This window comes from Danaus plexippus, chromosome Z (genome assembly GCF_018135715.1).
Source record: "Danaus plexippus chromosome Z, MEX_DaPlex, whole genome shotgun sequence".
In the NCBI taxonomy this organism is placed as follows: Eukaryota; Metazoa; Arthropoda; class Insecta; order Lepidoptera; family Nymphalidae; genus Danaus; species Danaus plexippus.
Window position 1 is genome coordinate 16,075,804 of NC_083559.1, and position 24,888 is coordinate 16,100,691.

Sequence of the window (24,888 nt, forward strand, 5' to 3'; positions counted from 1 at the left end):
CTCATTCATAGCTTCATGTAAAAGAAAAGTAGATCTGAGACATAAAAACTAAAATGACATCCGCCGCCAGTGTCGGCCGTCCATCCCAAACACAGTAAGGGAAATATGGAAACTTTATGAAGGCTTTGTGTTATTCCTGTTCCTAACCTTTTATTTTATTTCACTTTTTATGCAATCATTTGAAGCCTTTGAAAATATTTAATTTTAAAGGATCTATTTACACACAAAAATACCTACGTTGGTCTGATGGTTAGTTACGAGAAACAAAAGCTCTACAAGCTCGAGACAAGTTGAATTTATTGAAAAATAAAAAGAGCCCTAAAGAAATTCAAATAGAAGAATAAATACACAGGAGAAACGCTTATAAAAACAATAGCGAACATTGCCGGGGTGATGACGTCAGTATGGATGAATGTGATAAAACCGACTCAGCGGAACGCATACCAGAAGACTTCTGGTGCCCCCGAGCGATGTAATGGCTCTGCTACACTAACATCGAGAGGCATTTGATGTCTTCGGTATATGTTCTAAGTTTTGATTCGATATTTTTAATATAATATATGTTTGTTTAAGTAAACTTTCCTGGTCCTCTGTTAGCCGCATCGTATTTGATAGCCTTCATAACTCACTTTTATTATCAAACGTGACATTGGAATAGAAATTTATTTATTATTTATTTCGGTTCTTAATGAAGCACGTTTAGCATAAACCCAATTGAATACATTTTAACAATTTACAAAAACAAAACACGCAATAAGAGCTAAATGAAGACGAACAAGTAGCTACGCCGTGTTTCAAATATACTGGAGGTAATAAACACTGATCTATAACGAGACTTCTAAGGAAAGTTATAGTGACTGAAGACGATCATACAAACTGAATATCTTAATACATTCCGACACAGAATATTGTTTATTGTGGTAATAAAGAAGATACCACAAATAATTAAAAAATCTATGCATTTCTGTTTTTTTTACAAATATAAAAGATTCTTTATACATAGAAAAGAAAGAAAAAATACAGAAATTGAGTCCTTCTACATCTGCATCTATTCCTAGCGCTTCCTGGAGGTTCGCAAACTCAAAATCTCAATGATCACAGTTAGAAGGATCTCACAATGAGATAATTTATAGTTTATATTCAGTAGCGTCGTTTGTTTCCCAAATATTGAATGTCGTTGTATCAAACTCCTTCTTGTATCGACTAAATTCACAATTTTTTCACAAAAATCAGACGAGGAAAAAATAGTGTTCGGAAAATAGTATTTTCATTACCTGTGTCTATACTATGGTCAATGCCAAAACTGATTGGGTGTTGGTTTTTTTCTGTCTAATTATTGGATATTTTTTTTGAAGCGACATCTAAATTTTTTCGTCAGAATCTTGGCCATCCCTGTTAAAAAAAGGTTATTCTGAGGTGTACTAGATGAATTTCTTAAGTATAATTTTTGTCTCAAAAAGTTTTAATTTTGAAACATAAGCAATATCTCTAATAGTTTGTAAAGTAGGACTGAAACTTTTAGTGGAGTTATTCGTCGTTGACTATCACGGTCACATTGTTGTCTGACACACAAACTGACTAGTAATCTTATACATAGTCTATTTTAATCGTTATTATTAAAACGACAATAACAAATAAAATGGAGCATAAATTACCTTCTTTCGCTAGATCCATATTAGTTAACAGCTGGCCATTTAGCAAAGGAAAGTATATTTCGTGTAATGGTTATGACAATATTTAATATTGAGCGAGGTCGAAGCGCTCGCTGCGGTCTCTTAATAGATGCAGTAACAGTGATGCTCATTTGCATAGTGTATTTAACGTGCTAAATAGTTTGATACTCAAATTTACATTTCCCACTTGAAGGGATCACTAAGTCATAATATACTTAATTTATAAGCATACGTTACGTTTTATAATCTCCAGCTCGAAGGTAGCGCTGCTCCACAAGAATAATATAGAAATGCTTTCATTACTCGAGATATTTTAAATTTAATTATAAAGCTAGTTCCTATCTCATTTTTCTCTACTCTATTTAACAACCAGTTGCAATGAAATCGAGCATTTATCTCGTCAGAGCTAAACAAAATAGCGCAAAACTGTTATTTTCAGAAGTGAACAAAAGAATTTAAAGCTTCATAAAAAAACATTTTAGTAAACTCCATTGACTTACTGAATAATACAATATAAACAAAACCTTGTCGCGAGTGGTGATGTTTTAACTTTATCGTTTTAAAACGTTTTCCTTAAATTAATTTATGTCCAGGGAAATCATATATTTCTTAAACAAGATTATATTTTACGTATAATATTAATTTCTATCCAGCCAGACATTCCAACGTTCGTATGTATTATGAACATACTGTGTTTCATATGATCTAAGCAAAAGAGAAACCGTAAAGAGAAATGACTTTTTTCAACTAAATTTTATATAATGCATTATAAATTCGCATGCAGTTCAACCTAACATCAGAGAGCTATAAATTAAACTGCACAAAAGTAGGCTCTGCAGCATTCAATTTTGCAAATGGCTTGAACAAAAGAGCCTTTACATCCCAGACACACACATGCTCGTACACTCCCTCATGCGTGAATACGGAAAATAAAATAAATATAAATGTGTGGGTTTACAATGAGACTTACAGAGCGGGAGCGTTCGTAAAAGGATTAATGGATCTAGAAAATGTCTGATTACATGTCATTCATTAGTTAATGGACTACAAACACTTGACAAGGATGAAACCTGACCTAAGACACTCCAGAGAGGCTCACTAACTATATAATCGAAACGTTAGTAGTACATTTTTAATGAATGCTTATCCCATTGCTTTGGTAAATGAGCAAATAACATAAAACAATGAGACTTTATTCATTTAACGAGTTTAAAATAGTTTAAAATTTAGGATCACGTTAGTTAGTATCGAGAGCTCGTTTGGTTCACCGGTAGTTAAAGTTGTTGTTTGGTGTGGCGTTGTTTTGTCAACTGCAATAAAATGACCTCCTCAGCGTCCGAACTAGTTTTATTTCTAGAACTTTTAGCTCCCGCAATGATAGTGCTGAAAGTTTAATTGTCACTAGTAACGAGAGAGTGTGTTATAATTAGACCAAAGGAATCCAAATAAACTAAGGACTTCTTAAAATATATTCTAGAGGAAAACAGTACTTTTAAAACTTGTATTCATTTTGTTAGAAACAGTTTCAATTTGTTTTTCGACATCTTCATGTAGCACATTTCAAATAAATAATATTAAATAATATTAAATCAAAATTATTGATTATATTACAAAAAAGCTTTTTACTGGATTTTACACACGAGACTTCTTGAACAAACAGATTCATTTTATTTTCCTCTTATAATTATGTAAGGTTCTAAATTTTTACGTTTCAAAGAATTTGGATGAAAAATTTCATGTACATTGTAATTAACAGAGCTTAAATACTAACTAATAAGCAAAAAGGAATTATTTTATTATAGATTGAAAAAATCTAGAGTTTAAGATATGGTAAGTTTTAATAAGTAATAGTAATATTTTTGACGTGAAAATAACGACAAGTTGCATTTGGTAATAACATGAATTGAATATTCGTTTGTTTGAATAACAAATTAGTGCATCACAATCAACAAACCAAATAATACAGCAACATTATAACATTGTAATTAACCCCTGTTTGTGTTTAACTCTACCCCGGAGTGAACACTCTTGGGAGGTTTGTAGACAATAAATACAGCTTGGAATACTAATTCAAAAACATAATTAAGCCATTTAGTGAAACGGTACCATATTTAATTGTTTAATTAGTTTTTTATTTACGTCTACCTACATTCCCATCGTCATTTGCTGGGTCATTCATTTAATGAGTTCATGAGCCTGAACATGTTACACTTGATCATTGATTAGTATTATATTAATGTATGTACAAAATGTGTCAGGCTATCTAGTAGAATTAAAAGCAATCAAAAAGGTCACCAGGTATAACAAAGACCGATTTAGTAAAACAACGACTATACTTACTCTTAACCTGTAAATCCGAAACACCCTCAACTTTAGAGACTGTTTTCTTAGTCTTTTCTTTTGACAATAGCACCCCTTAGTATATAACATCTCGGGAGTTGGGAGAAGTATACTTAAGCATCGTTTCGTTAGCAGGACGCGTAGAACATAAACACCTTTTCCATCTTTCCATCATTTAAAATTTACACCCTTCAATCAGTATCTTTGTTCTCAATCCATTTAACATACAAATGAAACTAATATTTACTAATTACTAAGGGTCTTTTATTATTTTTAAAAACTACAAGCCCCCGACGTTTCGGTGATATTGCAGCAATCGATATCACCGGCAGACGAAATGTAATAATAAAATACGCATAGTAATCCGAAAACAGTAGTTTAATTTAAATGAATATTCTCGAAAATTTAAGATCTCTATACAATTTAACGTATGTCAATTGATCGCGGAAAAGATCTTTATTTCTATGAAATGTTAAGCAATCGAAAGTTCAAATTATGAAATTAGAAAACAAGTTTCTCCAAACTGCATCTAACACATCCTGTTACTAAAGTTTCCCAGTACTAAGTCTAGAGGATTAAATTCGTGATAAATACAACCCAAATACACCCAATTAAGAGTCACAAACACATTCCAGGTATAAGGCATATTATCGTACACCATATTTATATGCAAATCCTAACAACTCACAAACATATTCTTTTAGGAGATAAACGAACTTCAGTGCCCCCAGGTGACTTCAAAAGTACGAGATTAACAACCAATATTTAAAAAAATTGCTGGACAAATTATGAAATAGAATTCCATTACTGGAAACGAGCTAAAAGAAGGACAGTAATTATTATTTAGCAATTATAAGTAAAACCTTAGAGATAAAAACTGTAAAAGGACAATTGACTATTATCGATGGAGAAGTACAATCCCACAAACAGGATTTTATTATATATTTCTTTTTAATGTGAAAAAATGGAAGGATACAGTGCAAAAGATATATTATATAAAACGATGCAACTTTAACCTAACAACACAATCAGACCGCCAATGATAGTGGACGATTGATTGGATGATGTGGTGACATTTGAACCTCTGTCATAGAGGTCGCCACAGCGTCCTATCGTTCAGTAACTAACTGACTAAATAAACTGTTTTATAAACTGTTGGTAGGGCAAACTGTCATGAGAAACTAACGAATCATTTGTGTTTAGATGGCTACTGTTCATGACGACACCCGATATCGTACCGTACTTAGCTCAATTCTCAAGGCAACTCTTCAAACCCATCTTCCACAGGCCTTCATCAGGTAATATACTGGAAATTGACAAATGGTGGTTACTATGCCGGTGGCGATGTTATGGTTTTCCAAAAGTATAAGTATATAATATAAATTAAAAATGTAATAAAACCCCCGACCCAAAAAAAGTACGCAATTATTATGACAAAAGGTTAGTGTTTCAAATGTCCGATCCCACATATGCTTGCAAGCAAACTGTGCGTGTAACATTCCTGTCACACCTAACAAACGACCTGATGACCTTGAAGACTTAAACCGATTTCCACCAAACATACATCGACGCATATATATACCTTTCACACAAAAAAAACCGCATTAAAATCGGATCAGCCGTTTGGAAGCTACGTTGCCTTAGACAGACACATACACACACAGACACGTCAAACTTATGAGTTTGACGTGTATACGTGACGTGTAATAACGAACGCTTACTGCTATTAAACCTAAAATTTGAGCAGTTCATCGACTTCAAAGCTAAGACTGTGCAAGAAAACTCGATTTCCTTGCAAAAGTGCGGCAGTACTTCACGCCAGATCAGCTTATCTCTCTACGCCCAACACAGGTCCGTTCATATGTAGAATACTTCTCTCCTAGCCGGATAGGACTCCTAAATGTCACCTTACTGAATTTGACTCCTTAAAAAAGAATCCTTATCGGTCACAGAGCGTTTAAAAGTACTCAGCCTTCAGCACAGGCAAAAGTAGCCTCCTCGGTATGTTGCCTCTTTCCTAAAGCGCACAACAATTTATTGGAATAGATTTACTAAGCCTGCGTTTCCTTCAAATTATTATTTATAATTTTAAAAAAGGGTGAACGGGCATACAGATAGGTGGAAATACATTTAACGACTATCCAGAGCAAATGAAACAAATATAATCTTAAACATGACATTCAGGAGGTTTCGTATGCCTTTTTGAATAAGTACGTCAATGTTATTTGAATATTTCACAAGTCGTTAAATAAAAATAAATCATCAAATATTAAGAATTCATTGAATTTTTAATTCTAATCTTTATACTTTTTGTAACTGCCTTCCTAGTTCCTAACCTGGTTTTGTGATTTTAATCGGAACCACTTCAAGTGATCGCTAAGTATAAAAAATATATCCTCTAAATAAATTATTTTATTCGAATCGTTTCATCGTTTAAACTTTGTTTAAAATTTGTTATATTAATGCCACTTATGTTTTGCAAAAACTAATTCACGGATATTTTTATTGCAGTATTACTGTCGGAAATGAAATTAATTTATCAAATTCACTTCCAACAATAAATAAATTCTAAAATATTATTATTTATGTGAAGGCAATATAATGACCGTTGTGTGGCGCAAACTGAGGGGTATGAGGTTTTCATTGTCGAGCGTTCAGCTTTTAAAACGTCGTTCATTCACAGATCCGCTGTGAAACGATTATGAGGAAATATTCTGAAACTGTTGCATTATTCTGTTTCACTCAGCAATGCAGAGATTGCGTTATAGGAGCCACGGCAAACTAAGAGTTGCTTTTTATGTTTTTACTGAATCAAAGTTGTTATATGGTGAGAATATAATTATTTTGAATTCGGAATCATGTCTTTATTAAATAGAAATATGATAATTCAACTAATGGTTTCAATGATCCAACCTCATTTCATATTCACACCACAGCTATTTCTATTTGTTTATGGCTCGACGCTCACACGTCAAAATTCAAATGATTCAATATGAGCTCTATATTAGCATCCAAAAACCAATAAATAACATACCGGACGGACCACAGGAACTCAAATAATGTTATGAACATATCTCTACATATAATAGTCACACTTTCGAATTTAAAATATTTTTTTTATTTTAGTTTTTTATTAAGATCGAATTGATTGAGTTTAACCCACATGTCTCTGATATTGTTATTTATTACTTACGGATGTGCTAAGAGACGGTAGAAAGAAGTGCTCATTTTATTTTCCATCAGTAATGGTGTGATGTCGGTGTGTATAAAATACTTAAGTTAACACACTCACATTTTGTCGAAGCAATTTATTCAAGGTCGATTTTATATTGTAAGATCCTGAGGTAGGTTTATGCGACAGTAATGAAGGTTCGTTTTAGTGGTTTTTAATAAGCTGACTCAATATCATAATATGATGGTAATTGAAACATACTTCGAAGGGCCAACGCTTACTCAAATGCATATATATGTAGTTCAAATTGAGATGTCGAGGCCGGTTCTGGCTATAGTTCAAGATTTATGTCACAAAATGCAGTCCTACAAAACTTGGTTTAAAATAGTCAGAAACCGGAGTCAAATTCTCAATCACATTAATTATTTAAAGACTAAGAATATATTATTTACATAACTTTTGATTATATAACGCTCATATTTTTATACCTAAAGTAAACGTATACGTTATTACTTCTTCTACATTAGTAAGTCTTTGACACAAAATTAAGATACCTTTTTCGAAGCGTAAAAATTATAGTGTGTTTTAAGGTTTTCAGGTAAAGTAGTAACATTTACCAAAATTAAGGGATTGTTATTTTGAGTAGATTTATGTGTGTAGGTCATAAAGCTTAATGGAGTACAGTTTTCAATATTATTATTTTTTTGTAAGAAAATCCACTGCAGAAAATATATCAGTTGTTGCAGCATTCCATGAACAAGATAATTTTATCCGTAGAAAATAATTATCTGTAATGTTTAGAAATACATTAACATACATACTTGTGTGTACAGATCCAAGATGGTGATATCTTAGTGCACCGAACGGTCAAATGAAGATATTTGTCATTAGTGTCTAGAATATGTGGACTGATTTATTGAAGTTAATCTATTATAATATCTGTAGTGAAGAAACCGTTACAGATGCAGAGTTTCTCATGATTTATTAATTAACATGTCTTGTATTTCAAACAAACGCAAGACAAAACTTTGTCAGGCTTTATATTACTTCTAATAATGCATCGAAGGGACTTTTATTGTTCAAAAATTGTTGTATTTCAATACCTCATCGCAGTACGATTGATCAATTTTATATTTGCGTATGTAAAAGGTGTTCTTACACTGTATAGAACCGCGTCACCGAGCTCTATGATCACCCCTTGCTGTTCTGTCAAAGCTAGTAATGCACTGTTAATCTCGTTTCATATTGATTTAACTAAAGCGATTAATTCCCAGAAATGGAATCATTGCCGATACAACACATTCCATCCTGTTAATACAATTCCCAATTCATTTCAAAGCTATTCCATAATTATACATTATTAATCTCAACAAATATTTTGGGTCGCCTCTTTGTTAAAACGCATTTTAATATCTCTTTTATTTAATATCTGTTTGCATTGTGTGTTTAAATGATAATACTATTTCACAACAAGTCTTCCTAACTCTGTTTTAAAAGTCTTTTGACAGTATTTAATGATTTAGTGAGCCAAACAAACATTAGATTAGAAAAGAAGACTGAATAATATTTTTTATCTCTTAATGATTTTTATAATTGTGTTTGTATATAAACACATTTCCAATTATCGTTGAGGTAATAAATTAAGATTTTGTTTTTTGTTAGCGTAAGAGCTCAATTCATTATGCCGTGAATTATGTTTGCGGACCGAAAGTAGCTACAAAATATAAAGCTTGAAAACGGCTTGATTAAAGTAATTTTTTCGTCAGGTAATCTGGGCTCATGACGACCGCGGACTTCACGGGACAGGCTTAAACGTTATTAATTTGCTAATAAAAACCAGATTGTGATAAAGAATTTTTGCGGGTATTCTTTTATGATAGAGTTTTGGCAGATTACAACATCATGCGTTCTATGAATTTTAATGCGAGAGCTTTGCTTAATATTATTTATACTATACGATGACCCTGACGTAGTGTGGACGTGGATTCCACTACCTCAATCAAAGCTAAATATTTTGTTTAAGACCAACTCGGTCTTAATATTAGATTATACTTTTGTTATAACCCTCATTTTTATTAAACTTTCTTTTTCTTGCGGTAATTTAGTTATAGTTTATTACTTCAGGTAAATTTCATAGTTTGAACGAAATTTTAATTCCTGACAAATCTTTACCTCAGTTTTTAAACCTCATGCAAATTTCAAGAGCTATTAATTCTCTTGCTATGACTAAATAAATAGAGTATAAATTTCAAAATAGAATGTTCTTTCTAATCACAAGATTTTTTGCTAACTTACAAACTGGAAGTCTCAGCTAAAGCTTAACATTGATTTCTTATTTTTTATTTTAAAGAACTCTAATGAAAAATCTGCGGGCCGGTTTACCAAAAAAAAAAAACATTTTTAAATAAAATGTATCTTGAATATTTTAAAAAAATGCAGGAAAAGTAAAGATATCTGAAATACTCTATGAACGAAATATACATCAAGTGAATTTGTGCATTTGAATTTGTTAAAGTAGTTGGTCGTAAAATTCCATGAATCCATTCTATGAATGTGAACACTCTACAAACTACTAACAATTATTTTAACTTATTTTACTGCATTCACCCAATAAAGTGTTTCAACTTGTTTTTGATCAAAATATTCTTCATAGTATTGTGAATGGCATTACTTATTACGTGCGTTATTAATATTATTCATTATGTTTATTATATTATTATGAGAACAGTCGAATGAAAACAGGTTTTACTAAAGTTTCGTTCAATATTTGTACGTTATAAATCAAACCCTTTGAAGATGGAGATCTTCGTCCGGTTGTAAACATGCATCAAGATGGTTAATTGTCTTCACCTTCGTGACTATTTGTCGTGTCTCAAGGTCTTTCAAACTGTCTCAGTCAATACTTGTGAGGGTGTCGTTAAATTATTAAGAAGGGTTAGTGATACGTTTCTTCGGACGTATTAGATACATCCGTAGGAACTAAATAACATTTGGGTGTTTGTTTCGTACTGTTATGAGCCTCGGGGTCGAAGGATTTAAAAAAAAAAATTAGTATGGAAAGTAGCCACGACCGTTTTTTTATGGATGATGGATTGAGACTGAGATGTGTGATGGATAGCTGAGCCGGGCAAGGAGAAGAGGTGCTGATGAGGCAGGAATGAGGTATAGAGTCAGCAGAATGCACCCTGCATTGGGAATATGTAACAGTACGCGCAACATATTGAACGTCGTCGGGGCACCGTCGTTGTATGGATAAAATCATATAGCAAATGACTTTGATGACTCATGTATCAGAATATTCCTAATACCGCACAGGAAATGTGATGTATGTGTATTGCTATCCTACCATAGGTGCAATCATGTACAGGTTATTAATTTTAATTATGCTATTTTTATTATAATTTAAGTATTTTTCATAGTTATCCTGGAACTTCTGGCTGACAGTAAAACACACCCTGTGTACCTCAATGATTTTTTTTTCTACAGAAAAAAAAATAGTTTAAATACTTGTAGTTCTAATAATTTTATTGAGGATGAAGAAAATCAATATATGAAAACAAGAAAATTATTAAAATCTTTGAGGAATTCAAATTATTTATTATGTAATCTTATTTAAGAAACTCTTTTCTCTCACTTATTTTTGAAAGACTATTTTTGCTTATAATAATATCGCTGACATCTCAATATTGCATTGTTTAAATTCTGTAGTATGTCCTGTGACAGTTGTCAAATGCTCAAAGGTCTATTTTGTAAGAACAATGAATACTGTCTCCATCGAGGGGCACATGACATCTTTCAAGTAAAACAAGACGAAAGTAATTTAAAAAGTCTTTCGTATTTTTCTCATGTGAGAAAATGTTCTAAATAAAAATTTCATAAAACTGAAATGTGGTACCAACATTTTAAGCGAAACACCTCAATATTTATTTGTTTTGATTAAATCAAAATATTTATAAATATGTACTTTCTGTTGCAATCGAACAAGATGACTCCCTCGACCTCCCAACGATAGGACAACGAGCCCAGTCTTAGTAACTCATTTCGTTTCACTGTAGAGCTACACTCCTAATAATCAGTGTTTTAAAAACTACCCTCAGTGACTTGCCGCGAGGCACTATAGTTCAACTGCACTATGGTAAAGTGCGAATAGTAAAGAATATTTTTTATGCGTTTAACACGACTCTGTTATTTGTCATACATAGTATTTGTTATTCGAAGGATATGCAAGATGTTACCGCTCACCGGCCGAACCTAGACAAATATTATAAGTCGCCTATTCAAAGCAGGTTTTGGCGCCTATGTAAAAAACCAGTGAAAGCTCATTTATATTCAGAGAGGGTTTGATGCGACCACTGTACGTGTCGAGTTTTGTGGCTTTTCATTTGTTTACATTGGCTTTGATACAATCAAGTTGTGGGTTAATAGTATCCTATGTGTTTATTAACTTTGAACTTCAAAAATAGATTGTGTCGTCTTAAAAAACGTACTCATGACGTCATACTCCTATTATCAATTCATGTTTTTGTTACATTTATGCAGTCACAATTTTTATGACGACGAGGATAAGAAAAATCTATATGAACATAAGAGAACAGTACATTGATGCATTTAGTTTTTTAACGATCATAGAGGTTATTTCTAATTAAAAACATAAAGGTCACAATTCCGATAAGACTTTTTACAATAGTAAAAAATTTAGAAATAATTAATTAAAAAAATAACCATGAATATACACGTAAAAATTAAAATCTTTTACTCTCCTAAGATTCATTAAAAGTCACCAAATTTGTTTATTACGCTTCCAGTTCATTATGTGTGTAATCATAAAATATTTCTATCAGTGGCGAAATCCAAAAGACCTATCCGTTAACACTTAACAATGGCGGCTTGCTTAGATTTAATAATCTATTAGCTACTTAAAATTACAGTTGAATGTCAGTGCACACGAAGGTTTTGATTGTATCCAAAATTATTCTTTGTAAATCAACAGCGTAACCATTTAGTAAGGTTTAAAGATAGATGGATATACTCGTATGTATTTTAACTGAAACGAAACGATATTTACTCTAGAATATTTCAAAATTAAATAGTGACTTACTACGTTGAAGCTTAGCCAAGAATTTCAATTTGTGACTTTTAAGATTTAAAGATATAGCTGCCAGAGATAAAGCTGAGTACACAATCACGTAATAAAAATGTTATAAATAATGTAGTTATTATAAGAACTTAAGTTTTCTTTACAAGCGATTCGCATTATTTTAAATTATAATTTCCAAAACTAGATTTTCCTTTCAACACAACAAGATATCTCATTAAATCAGTAAACGCGATCACTTTGTTTTGGACTTCCTATAAATGGATCGTCAGATCTTCCTAAACTTTTCTAATTTATTTTTATTGTCATCCTTTCAAAATCTTTTTGATCGCGGGCCGATCCCCTCCATTCTTACTTAAAAAAGACGAGACGAAACCTCTTAGCATTCAATGGATTCCCCGTGCGGGTGCCGGGTCCATCGCGTTGCGGGGAGAGAAGCTTCAACAGTGCCTGGGACTTGCAACACAGGTATAGGTTTAAGGGGCCCCTTCGCGCGTTAAACGCTCACCTCCACCGTCCGAGGTCCTCTCTTTACCTAACCAAATTTGAAAAGAACCTACTAGGGCCGCCTTCGAAGTACGTTCCAAGAATGAATTGATATTAGTTCTGGACAGGCTCAAGTCTTTTAGCAAGTTGTAGAGAGATTTAGCCGATATACCTCTCGCTCCCACTTCTACCGCGTACAAATCCACGACGAACCTATTTCGAGTGAGTTCGTTTGTGAGTTCGTACTATTTATTGACCTTGATGGCATGGTCTTTGGAGATGTTGGTTACCCAAGGTCGCGAAAACATAAAGATGTTTGGACTGGAATCCGACGCACAAATAAACTATGGGATTTTGTATTGGTTCTCATACGTATCCATCATTATATTCTAAACCGAAGCCACTTTAAGGATAGAGTAAGGCTTGACGTTTGATTTTATAACCCTAATTCCTTCTCTCACAAAACCAATTTTTTCACGTACAAGAAATCCTTCGCGGGAGTTGGATAGAATCATTATACGATGTTTTGTAAACAGTTTCAATAGACACATAATAACTATGATTATACCGTTATATATTTATCATTAACTTATAAATATTAAGCTGAAATAGAATTCTTTTAAGTTTTACATATTTTACATAAGTATTTAAAATCTAATTTCAATAGATAATAATTATCGCGGCAATATATTTTTTTTAATCATTACCTATACATATTTTCAACGAAGAGTCGGAAATAACTCTGAAAGGGATAATTTAAATAAAGATAGTGCATGCGTGAATTTTACGTCTTTAAAGTTAATACTTTAATGTAAATATACAGTACAGTATAGTACCTCTGTTACTATTTGGTTATTCCAGTACATTCAATTATTACAAGTGAACCAGGACTTTTAAATTACTTTCATCGTTATTATATATTTATAAGGTTCATATTCCTTGGTGTATTTTTAATTTTACAAGCCTATATATATGCAAATGATTTTAAACAATGTATCGGCAAAGGTTCGTGTTAGCATTTTACTAAGATCGGGTTATAGAAGTTGGACTTTCAGGCAAATTAAAAATAGCCTATGGAAGTCTCTCATGGGGAGCGCTAAGATGATCCGGCTTGAATTAGTCCTTTTAAATAATTAATGCAAAACGTAATTATACTTTGCATTTAAACGGAAAAACAAGCTTTAATTTTATATACCCCCTACCGGCTCGATGCAACACTTTGTATAATACATAATACAGAGCGTGGTTTAGTTATACTTCCTGATTTAGTAATTAAGATTGATTAGAACTTTAATTTAATATTAATAATACTAACACTTTTAAAAATCTTTAGGGCACTAAGTTTAATATCAACGTGACGAATCTACACAATATTTTTAGAGGCCTCGAACCACCTCAGTTTAAAAAGAATACGTTTGACTTTGGGCTCAAAGTACGAAGAAGGAAAAACTATGCTACAGAAGTTTATTTTCTCTTTGACTTATCAATCGTCTCAGACATCAGCATCGGTGTAATCATAATCAAAAATAATATTGATTGTACTGACGGTCAGCCGGACACTTCACTCGTATCTTGTTTTAAAGTAACGAGAGCGGAGCTGATAGGTTCTGTATAATATATATAACAAGTATCATTAAACAATTTCTGTCATATAATATAAAGGTCAATATTTATTAATGGCTGCAAACCTTAAACAAAACAAATGGAAAGCCAATTAACTGCAATACACAAATAAAACACGGTTATTTGCATACACAATCCTGAGAGTAAATAGCTTTCGAATGAAGCAAAAAATTGGAAGCTGACCGTTGAAGTGTCGTTTTAACCAACTATGTAAATGTATCAGGTGTGTATCTTAGAGGTATTTATATAAAATAGTTGAAAAAAATACGAGTGAAATTGTTCCATTTAAACGTCCCGTTTAAAACTTTATCAATATTTTAAATAACAAAATCTCCGGATGTAACTTTTATATTGTAAATGTTTTTATAAAATATTCTAAACAAGCCGTATTGGCAACATTAATAAATGTATGAATGTTGTTTGTCTCGTATAACACGAAGATCGACGTCTTCCACTCTAAGAGATACAAAGATTACAATTTGCCTCTATTATATTTTCAATACGAAGGTTGTTAAAGTGACATTGTACTTACGAAACAAAATATTTCTCTTGTTAAGTTTTTAAATAGTTCTCTCATGACGATACAAAGTATGATCATTAAATAAAATATTTTGACGTGTTAAAATTATGACGACGATGTTTTTCAACACTTAAACTGCTTTAATTTATTTGAAACCAAATATAAAACAGAACTATTCGTGTATAATTGAAGCACTTTCTTACGACTTAGATATGACTTAGAGCTTATTTTCAATTAACTGTGTTTTTTTTTAAATTAAAATTCGGTAAGATATAAATTCTGCTTTTACACTAGGTTTCTTTCATTTTGTTATAAGGTAACTTGATATACATATATACGAGTATAAAGTAGTCACCTAACTGCGCTCACTATCGTTTAAATTGTCAATATTTTTTTAATCAAATTGCTGAAGACTCTGCTCAAGAATAATCGTCACAAGACGTGAGCTGAGCTCGACGCTATTTCATATTTTAAGAAGTTGCGTCGCCTTAATTGTTTTTATGACAAGGTAATTTCTTGTATAAAACTTTTTAAAAGCTGAGACGTCGCGTTCTGCCAACTTTCCTGAACTTCTCAAAGAGAGCTCCGTTTAAAAACTCTTGTCATCGGATGTTTTCTTCGGGCGTTTTTCTTTATATTAACAATGTTCTGAGACCTCTGGTCGGATTCGTTAACATAGTAGTCTTTTCCCTCTATGTATCTCATGTGACCGCGGATGCAAACACTTTATCCAGTTTAGTCGACCAATTATCAACATTTATAAATATGACTAACAAATTTCTTTTATATTTTTACTAAATAATATGTTTGTCTAGTCCATGCAGTTATTAAATTAGTATATTGGGACAGTCTCGTTAAACAAAACTAATATATTTCGGATATGCTACGCGGATTTTATTATTTTAAAGCTACATAATCCCGACGAAGAGGAGCATCGGTACAAGGGTGAAGGAACGCATCTCAGACATCAAAAATAAACGCGCTTCGAAGTCAGCAGTGTGTGAACACACAATGGACAAACCAGGCCACTACATTCGGTTTGATAAACCTCAAATCCTCGCTCGGGAAGACAGGTACATACCGAGGTTAATCCGCGAAGCTATTGAAATTAAAAAACATCCACATTTCAATAGAGAAGATGGCTGGAATCTATCCAACACCTGGGACCCCCTTCTTAAAAATATAAATCCCATATCCATGACCACACCGCAGGACCTCGCGACACCGTTAACGCATTCTGCCGGCATCCAGTGCGGTACGCCACAAAATTAAGAAATAGAGGCGGTAGATGATAAATAACAGGACCAACTGACAGACATTCACACCTCGTCTGCCCGTGATCACGGTTGCTGAAAAGTAACCGAAACGTCGGGATTATGTAGTTTTAAAATAATAAAATCCGCGTAGTATATCCGAAAATATATTAGTTTCATTTAGATGAATAAAACTCGCGAAAGTCTTAGATCTCATTACAGTCTCGTTACTTTACTCCTATTATTATTCCATGATATATGACTTGTAGATTCTCTTGTTTCTTTATGGGCGGCAGTCGGTGTTGTCTCATTTTCTGCAGTTATTGTCTTAAAAGCAGATAACTCATCATCAAAACAAGCAGGAGAATAAAAACGTAACAGAAAATATCAAAACCAATTTAGTTCCAAAATAAAACCAATTTCCATCATTGCTTGATAAATACGATTTCATATCAATTAAAGCAAAACAGGCGCAGTATGTTTAAAACACAAACTGTTTATATAAAAACTCATTAATGTATGTGAGTTTACTTTTAAATATTACTTGGAAATGTTTGTATAACTGGGAATATGAAAAGGAATTACTTCATTCAGTAACAAACATTAATAATATGATTCAAACTATACACTGTTAAAAAATAATGCTAATAATAATCATTCTAAACTGACGGAACACTCAGGGAACACCCGGCTCGGTTTGAACCTGAGATTCAAATTCACATTCAAATGTGAATTGGTGAAACTAAAAGACAATTTCTCAAAGAAGAAAGTTTCGTAAAGTTTAAAGGTTCCAATGGATTAGTAGTATGCCATTGATGTTTACTGAACACATTCAACTTGCTACGTCACATGAGAAATTTAAGTAAATATAATGAAAGTAAATTTAATTTCAAAACTCAACAAATTCATTGTAAGAAGTAAAGTAAATTTTGAAATGAAGCTCTCACTGTTATTCTTTAACTGAACAAAGTGTGCACTAAAAAAGTTTTTTAACCTTTTCAAATAAAAACAAAGGGAAAATAACAAAAGAGTAATAAATAAATGAATATGAAATGAAGGTCTATTAGAATGAGACTAAAAATATTTAATGAAAGTTGATCTCAGGGAATCTCGAGAGGGCTCCCGTGATTTTTTATTCCATTCTATTTTATAAAATAAGGCAAATGAACTGTCAATTAATTTTTTATACTGTGTTTTAAAATAACAACTTACGACGGTTGTAACAATGATTCTTTCAGCTATTGGACTGTAATACTACCTTAAGTAAAGTTTATTTATAGTAACTGTTATCATATAAACAGAACTCGGTGTTTTCAGTGTTCAAGAAATTAATTACTAGAATCATTTTGTTTCTTAAAGCCAAATTTAAAATATATATAATTTCTAAAAAATCTTTCAAATTGGTAAACCGAGAAAACATCCTTCTTTCAATATTTTTATAAGTCACAAAGAAAGTAGGGTGACAAACTTAAATCTAGTTCTTAAAAAGTTCCTCTTCATTTTAGTAAATACTGTTTTGTATTCCTTAATTTAATTCTCGTGTTCCCGTTGAGCTTATAAAGGTTGATTTATATCGGTCGCTATTAATGGTGAGTAATCTTCTTAATAACTTATTATACCGCTGTTCAATAAACAAGCGAATAAATCAATGGCTCTCAGTTGTCGCGCGGCTTCCGAGTGTTAGACCCGGCCGCGGTCGCTCCCAGTCACTCACTGCTGAATAAAGGCTCGGGAGAAACACTTCATTAGAAATAGCTACTTAGCACTTTCCTAAAATAATTAAATTTTTAATATGGTCTTATTTTTTTTCTATTCCCCTCCTATGACGTATGGAATTGCTTTACAATATATTTATAATTTGTCTGCTATATTGTTAAATGACATAAAATCTCTAATGCTAAAATTTAAAAACATATAGAGAGCAGACGGTTTTAATTTATTTAAAGTATTAAACATTGTTACCATACTCAGTAGACCGTTTATCTTTTCCATTTAGCTTAGTAAATATTTCTGTCAGCTGTCAGTATCTCCTTCTTAACAGAAGAAAGTCTTAAACGATTACTCTGTTCCTAGTTCCTGTTTGTCTGTCAAAATCCGTTGTACCTAGAATATAATATTACAACTTTGAGTCTTCTACCTCTTGAAGCAGTGAAAAAATTATCTCCCGAGTCAATATAATTTTCGGATAAGACCTTATATACCCCTTTATATTCTCTACTCTAAGCTCGCAAAGAAATTAAAACCTATAGAAGATTTACCGTTTATTATAAAAGATTTAGATGTATAAAAGTGGGGAAGAAGGATTATAGGCACATTGGACATTCATTCGTTTTGGAGATTACGGACAATAATGACGGGCAAGCGATCTCTAATGAGAGTCTCTAGTTTGTTAGTCAGTTTAATGATTTTTTTTTTTTAATATTCGATAACGTCATTTGTTTACTGATAATTTATAAAGAATAAAACAAACAACAAAATTGATAACAAAATTTTGTATGGAATTAAAGAGTGCATTGATTGCACACTCATAATTTAAGTAAACTACAACAGGGAAACTGACTCTCTTTCCGTAACCAGAAAATAATTACTTCACATTAATATAGGAATACAGTTTGTAGTAAAACATCCCGAAGGAATAACAAGAATTGAAAAAAATATGAAGCCAAAAAAACAAGAACAAATTTAATTACAAAAAAATCCACATCTAACAGGGCTTCTCAAGGAAGTCGCTTTTAAGAAGCCTCTTTTTTAAGAATGTAAACGAAGCAGCTATATTAATTAATTTACTGAAACCGACTAAGATTCGAAACCGATTTTTCGTACCTAGACAATTAGGAAATTTCCCGCCATTTGGTTGTAGCATGTTTATATAAAGTGGTTTGATGGAATATACGAGGAACCCTAGCAAGTATAACAACAATATCAATAGAAAAGAGAATTGGGTATTGTTCCCATATGCAATAGGACGCGAACTGTCATTGACACGCCTTGTATTAGTGATCTGGTTTAACTGTACGTGACCTGTTTGTTTATTGTCGACACGATACGATGAGTTCCATCGCTATTCCACTATACGAGATTGAATTTGTTTTCATCCTTGGCTTACTTCGATAGCAATGTATAGTAAAATAAACGATAATTTTAATCAGATCACGTTTTTATCATAAAAAAGGATCGACATGTTATTATAATTGGGTAAAGAGAAAACTAAATTTTATACTGGTTTAGTTTTCTTGCTAGTTTTTATAAATTTCTTGTCGCTTCGCAACAATAATTGAATGACTATCTAACAGAATGAGCAGCAGTATGTTTGCTTTCATGCAAAAAAAAAAATGGAATAATTTGAATAAAAATGAAGCAAAATAGAGCAATAAAACAAAAGTTTATTTAGCTCTTCAAAAGTTTGTCTTTTATTAATAATCAGTATATTATTTAAAAAATCATTTCACAAAAAATCAGTACTGTGTAATCAACGAGTTGATTATTGAGTTTGTCAAATCGCGAAGACGAGACTCAGCGCTAAACGTTTTGCGGTCGAACTGGTAATGACATTCTCTTTACGAACACACGACACGACATTTACAAATTTATTAAACTACGAGTATTTCATATTACGATCAGGATTCTTGGTACTTTTTGACATTTAGTCCTTGGTTATTAACGAACGAATTTTGGTAGATGGTAGAGCCTCGCTGTGGCTAAGTAACTACAGCTCGAACATGGGCTGGCTCCATCGGGGAAATATCAACCTCCCACAGAAGAACCGTGAGAACTATTCTTTAATAGTGGCAATTCGTCCGATGAGTGAGAGAAACGGTTGCCCTTTCCCTGTTCCTGCCCTTCCCCCCTTACTGTCCTTTCGCTTTCCCCACGCTTTCCTCTCCCTCTCACACAATCAAGTTTACCAACACATCTGCAACACTCCTTATGTTGCGGATGTCCATCGGCGACGGTGACTAACTTCCATCAGGTAGGCCATCTGCTCGTTTACCATCTTTGATTAAATGGAATGCTGTTGCTAAAGATGGGTTGAAATGAAATCGAAAAAAGGCGTCATGTCATGTTAAATAATTCGGAAGTGAAGTTGAAGTAAACGCCATTATCACCCTGCGACCTAAATAATTCGGAAGAATTTTTGTTTTGATGTATATTTTTAATTTAAAAAAATATACGACTCGGTAATGATCTAGGGGGCTAGAGGCCTTTATACGATACCCGGCTGAACCATTGTGAAACATGCTTCATAACAGTAAATCTCAACCTTATCTCAAACAAAACCCAATCAATTTGTCGGAGAATGTGTGTTCACAAACTATGACTCGTCAATCACTTTGCAATGTGACCATTCGGCTGATGTCAAACACATCCACTATTCCCAGATTTGTTCTATACACTAGGATCCCAGGCACGGAACAACATTATAACAACCTATGCCATTAGAAGTTTCTTCCTGGATGGGACAAATAGCTTATCGTCTCATATTTAAATTCGTTGAAAACTAGTCAGAAAAATCTGTTTCACGTAATTATTAAAAAACGAACGTAACCGTCAACTTAAAGCCATCAACTACTACATGCATATGAATATACATATATACCCTACATATAACAAAATATAATATTTTATAATTTTTATCTGTCTGTTTGTTTTGGCTAATCTCTGAAATGGCAGGACCGATTTTGACTTCTTTTTTTTAGTAGGTAGCTGATGTAATAAGGATACTTTTTATCCTGATCCCGATATTAAGCGTCACCACAGCGCTTAGAAGTACTTTCTATCTTTCTTTTGTTTCTTTTCACGCAGACACGGTCGCGGATAATAGTTAGTACTAAATAAGTTCCGAATTCGACTAGACTTAATATGGAGCTGTATATATGCTACATGTGAATCTTGTTCATGAAGAAGACTCATTATAAAGCGAGAAATCTTTGTAATTACTTAAGTAGTACAAGTTAGCATTCAGCTGCTACATTTAGATAAGACACGTTTGCAACTTCACAGATCTACATACATATGTGCCAGCACAACTTCATATCCACACGTACTACTATCTATGCGGACTACCGAAAACCAGTATTGATAAGCTGATGCTTGATATTTTGTGAGACAGAAGACGCAATCTAAGTCTCTCTTTCTTGGTCTAACTTGACTGTAGCTAATGGTTTGCTCCAAGTATGTAATATAGGTAGTGTGCTATAATATACCAGACTCCTTGGACTGCAGTTGTCAATGACCTCAACATTCTCTTCACAGTGAAGCATCTTCCAATATTATCAATAATTTCAGTGTTAAAAATTTCATTATGATAAAAACAATAGATGTGAATGTCTAATCAAATAAAACCAACGTTATGAACAACACAAAATAGACTATTCGGGTTTTTCAAATATTTGAATAAACATGATATAAAAAATTAGCTTAACCCAAAACTCCATGACACGAAACAATTAAAATAAGCAACCAAACATAATTAAGACTATTAAAACAAATTCTATTTGCGTTCTTGAAGCGGCTCCCTACTTCACTCCTTACTTTACATTATAATAACCGCAAAACTGAAGCAAAATTAAAATTAACAATTCTGATTATAACTGAAGGTATTATTATAATTTATGTTTATTTCTGAACGCGAAGACAATTAAAAACTAAACCTTTCATAACACTGAGATTCCACCTCCTGATGGAGATGTCGCGAGCTCAGCGCTTTTTAAACCACCTATAAATTCTTTTTAGATCATATTATGTATGACTACTTTAATTAAAGTTGAAATTAGTATTTTTTTTAATAGTTCACATATATTCGTGTTTGACATTAGCTAACTCTCATTAAAAAGTAACAAGAGATTCCAGTATTAATCACAATGTGCTGGTGCAAGAACTTTTGTGTTTAAAAGAGGTATTGAATCCATTACAAAAATTGCTTTTATAACAATTACAAATAACAAGCACACCGAGCTATTGTAATTTTTACTTTCCTCTCGTTCGCCTCCATTAAACTGAGTTCACACGCGTTTCATAAATTAAAACGATAACGAAAAAAGCTTTGTGCAACTTTTCAATACAAAGAAATGGAATTTTCCCTTTGACGCTTTGGTTTGAGAGATTTATTGTATTTAAATTACGACAAAGATCATAAGTTATATAGATCTCAATACATTACGCGCTCGATATCATAAGATTCCTTTATTTGATCTATCTTTCCTTTTTTATATAATAACCATTGTTTCTTTTCTCCTCCTCGTTAACTCCTACAGTTTATTAGCAAACTTCCTTTTGAAGTTATACCTTTTCGTAATAACATTTATTAAAAGAGAAAAAGAATTATCAAATGTGAAAGTAACTAATTGTTTATTATAAAAGGACACGTATTTGTTAATTTGGATGCTTTGTCTTCTGTCTCTTTTATTAATGTATCATGAGCAAAGAGAACACGGATCGTTATTGAAAAGCACCTTTTACTTGCTGTAATAAAACAAAAGAAAAAGTACAATACTAAATGATACAATGCTGAGGTTGACTTGAGTTGAGATGTCATTTCAATATCGAAGAAACATCAATAAGTAATCCAAACTAACATATAAATGTACCTGGAGTATAATATATTAGCGTGTGTTGGTGATTATAGAGATTGTGGTCGTGAGTCAGCGGTGAGTGATAGCGGTCGAATAAGTAATGAGTAACGATACAATACACGACACGACGCTACAATACAACAATACAAAGGACTGATCGACAACATGACAACCTCGTGCAGAAGGACATCGAAGATGATTACAGAAGGAGCAAGACACGTCACTTACAAAGAAAGCATACGAGTACATTGTTTACACGATTATTGAAGCTTATACTAGTGAAGTGCACAACAGAAGTGTAAACACAATTATAACATTTTGTTTGCAGTACCAACTTCATTTTTGCAATTATAGAACATTTAATGACAAATCAATACAATATATTTTAAGTAAGCAATGATTTCATTACTTGTTAAGTAAAAACACAAGTGTAAAAGAAATAATAGTAGCTGCGAGTTACTGAATTGACTCTCAATAGGAAACGTGTGTACGACATGAGACACGAGATATTGTTCCTTGAAAATAAAGAATTAATTTTGTTGTATCTGAATATTATTTAGAAAGGAAATCAAACTAATACTTTTGGAAATTTACAGAGAGTCTTTTCTCCAGCAAGTTACTAGCAGGGTCACGAAACAAGTACGAGTTATGAAAAACTAAAAAAACATTTTTTTAAATATTTTATTATCTAGTAGTATTCTTTGTGATAATGTTATCATTGACTTACCAGCGATGGTCATTCGTATTATAAATAAACATTGTATCGCTTCAACATTTCAATTTATAACTAATCTTTTGTTCCGTTGGCAAACCGTTGAAATAAAAAAATTAAATATACATTCTATACAATAGTCGCATCGAATTAACTCATAGAAGAAGTGCTGTGAAGATTTAAAAATAAAAACGACTACCTCCAGTACAACTACTCCGCACTTTAAAGACATGAAATACAAAATAATGTTTTGTCATTAAAACTCGAAATCAAAGTATTTTAAAATATGAGACGGTTCAATACAATATGGATGGCTCTTTAAAATACATTTGAAATAAGCTGAAGATAAATTTAAACAACATGTCGCTGAAGGATTATATTACACAGATATTTTATGTGTCGTGCGGCCGCTGTTAATGATTCAATATCTATATTTAGATTCGAGGATCAAAGACTGAGCGAGGCTTGAAAAAAGTAAAATTTATTAATTTTACCTTCTGTACTAGCTTAGCAACATAAACATAAGCAGAATATACACGAGTAACCCCTACCACCTGTTATTGGTACTTACAATATTTATAAAAACGATGTCTATTAATGGATCTTTTTGTATGTGCTTTTTTTTAAATAATTAATTAATTTTATTTGAAATCATGGAAGAGGTTCGCTTTATTTTTCTCTATTAATTATAATATTTTTGTAACTGTTTCTATTTACCGAACAGTCGAGAAAGCCGACAACCACATTACGGGACGAAGATCTTAGGGCACTTTCCAATAATGATATCTTTTGTTTGTTCCTTTGGTGGAAATAGATCCCTTCAATTTATTTCGGGTTTGTTACATTTCATAAATAATGGAGGGTCGTCCTGGACAATAGAATGTTAAATTGAATGAAAACACTTATTGGTCAGAAAGATTTTTAAGTGAAATAAAAAATATTTTGTACTAATTACTCCTCAAGTGGACTGTTCTTAATACAACTATCAGAACTCTTCTAGAATGAAGGCAAGCTTCAAGAAATAAGTCTTAAGACAGGTACTTACAACTAACAACAAATACTAAAGAGATATAAGAATATAAATAAAACTCTCTCTAAATATAAGAGTTTTAGTCAGACCTTCCAACAAAAACCGTAGTCGGACAGTTCGTTAGCGATAACTGATGAATTATATATTTACTGGCTTTTGCCCGCGACTCCTTCCATGTGAAGGCGCGTGAAAGCGAGCAGACAGACAGAGTTAGTTTCGCATTTATAATATTGGTACGATTTTATTAAATTAGTATTATAATATGTGAATATGTTTGGCCTGCCATACGCATTCAATTAAATTATTCGGTTTCATTTTAAATTTCATAAAGTAATAAGCTCAAAATTAAAATCAAAATTAATATTTATCAGCTCAACCATTATAAAGCAGTCATAAAAAATTAACGAGGGGA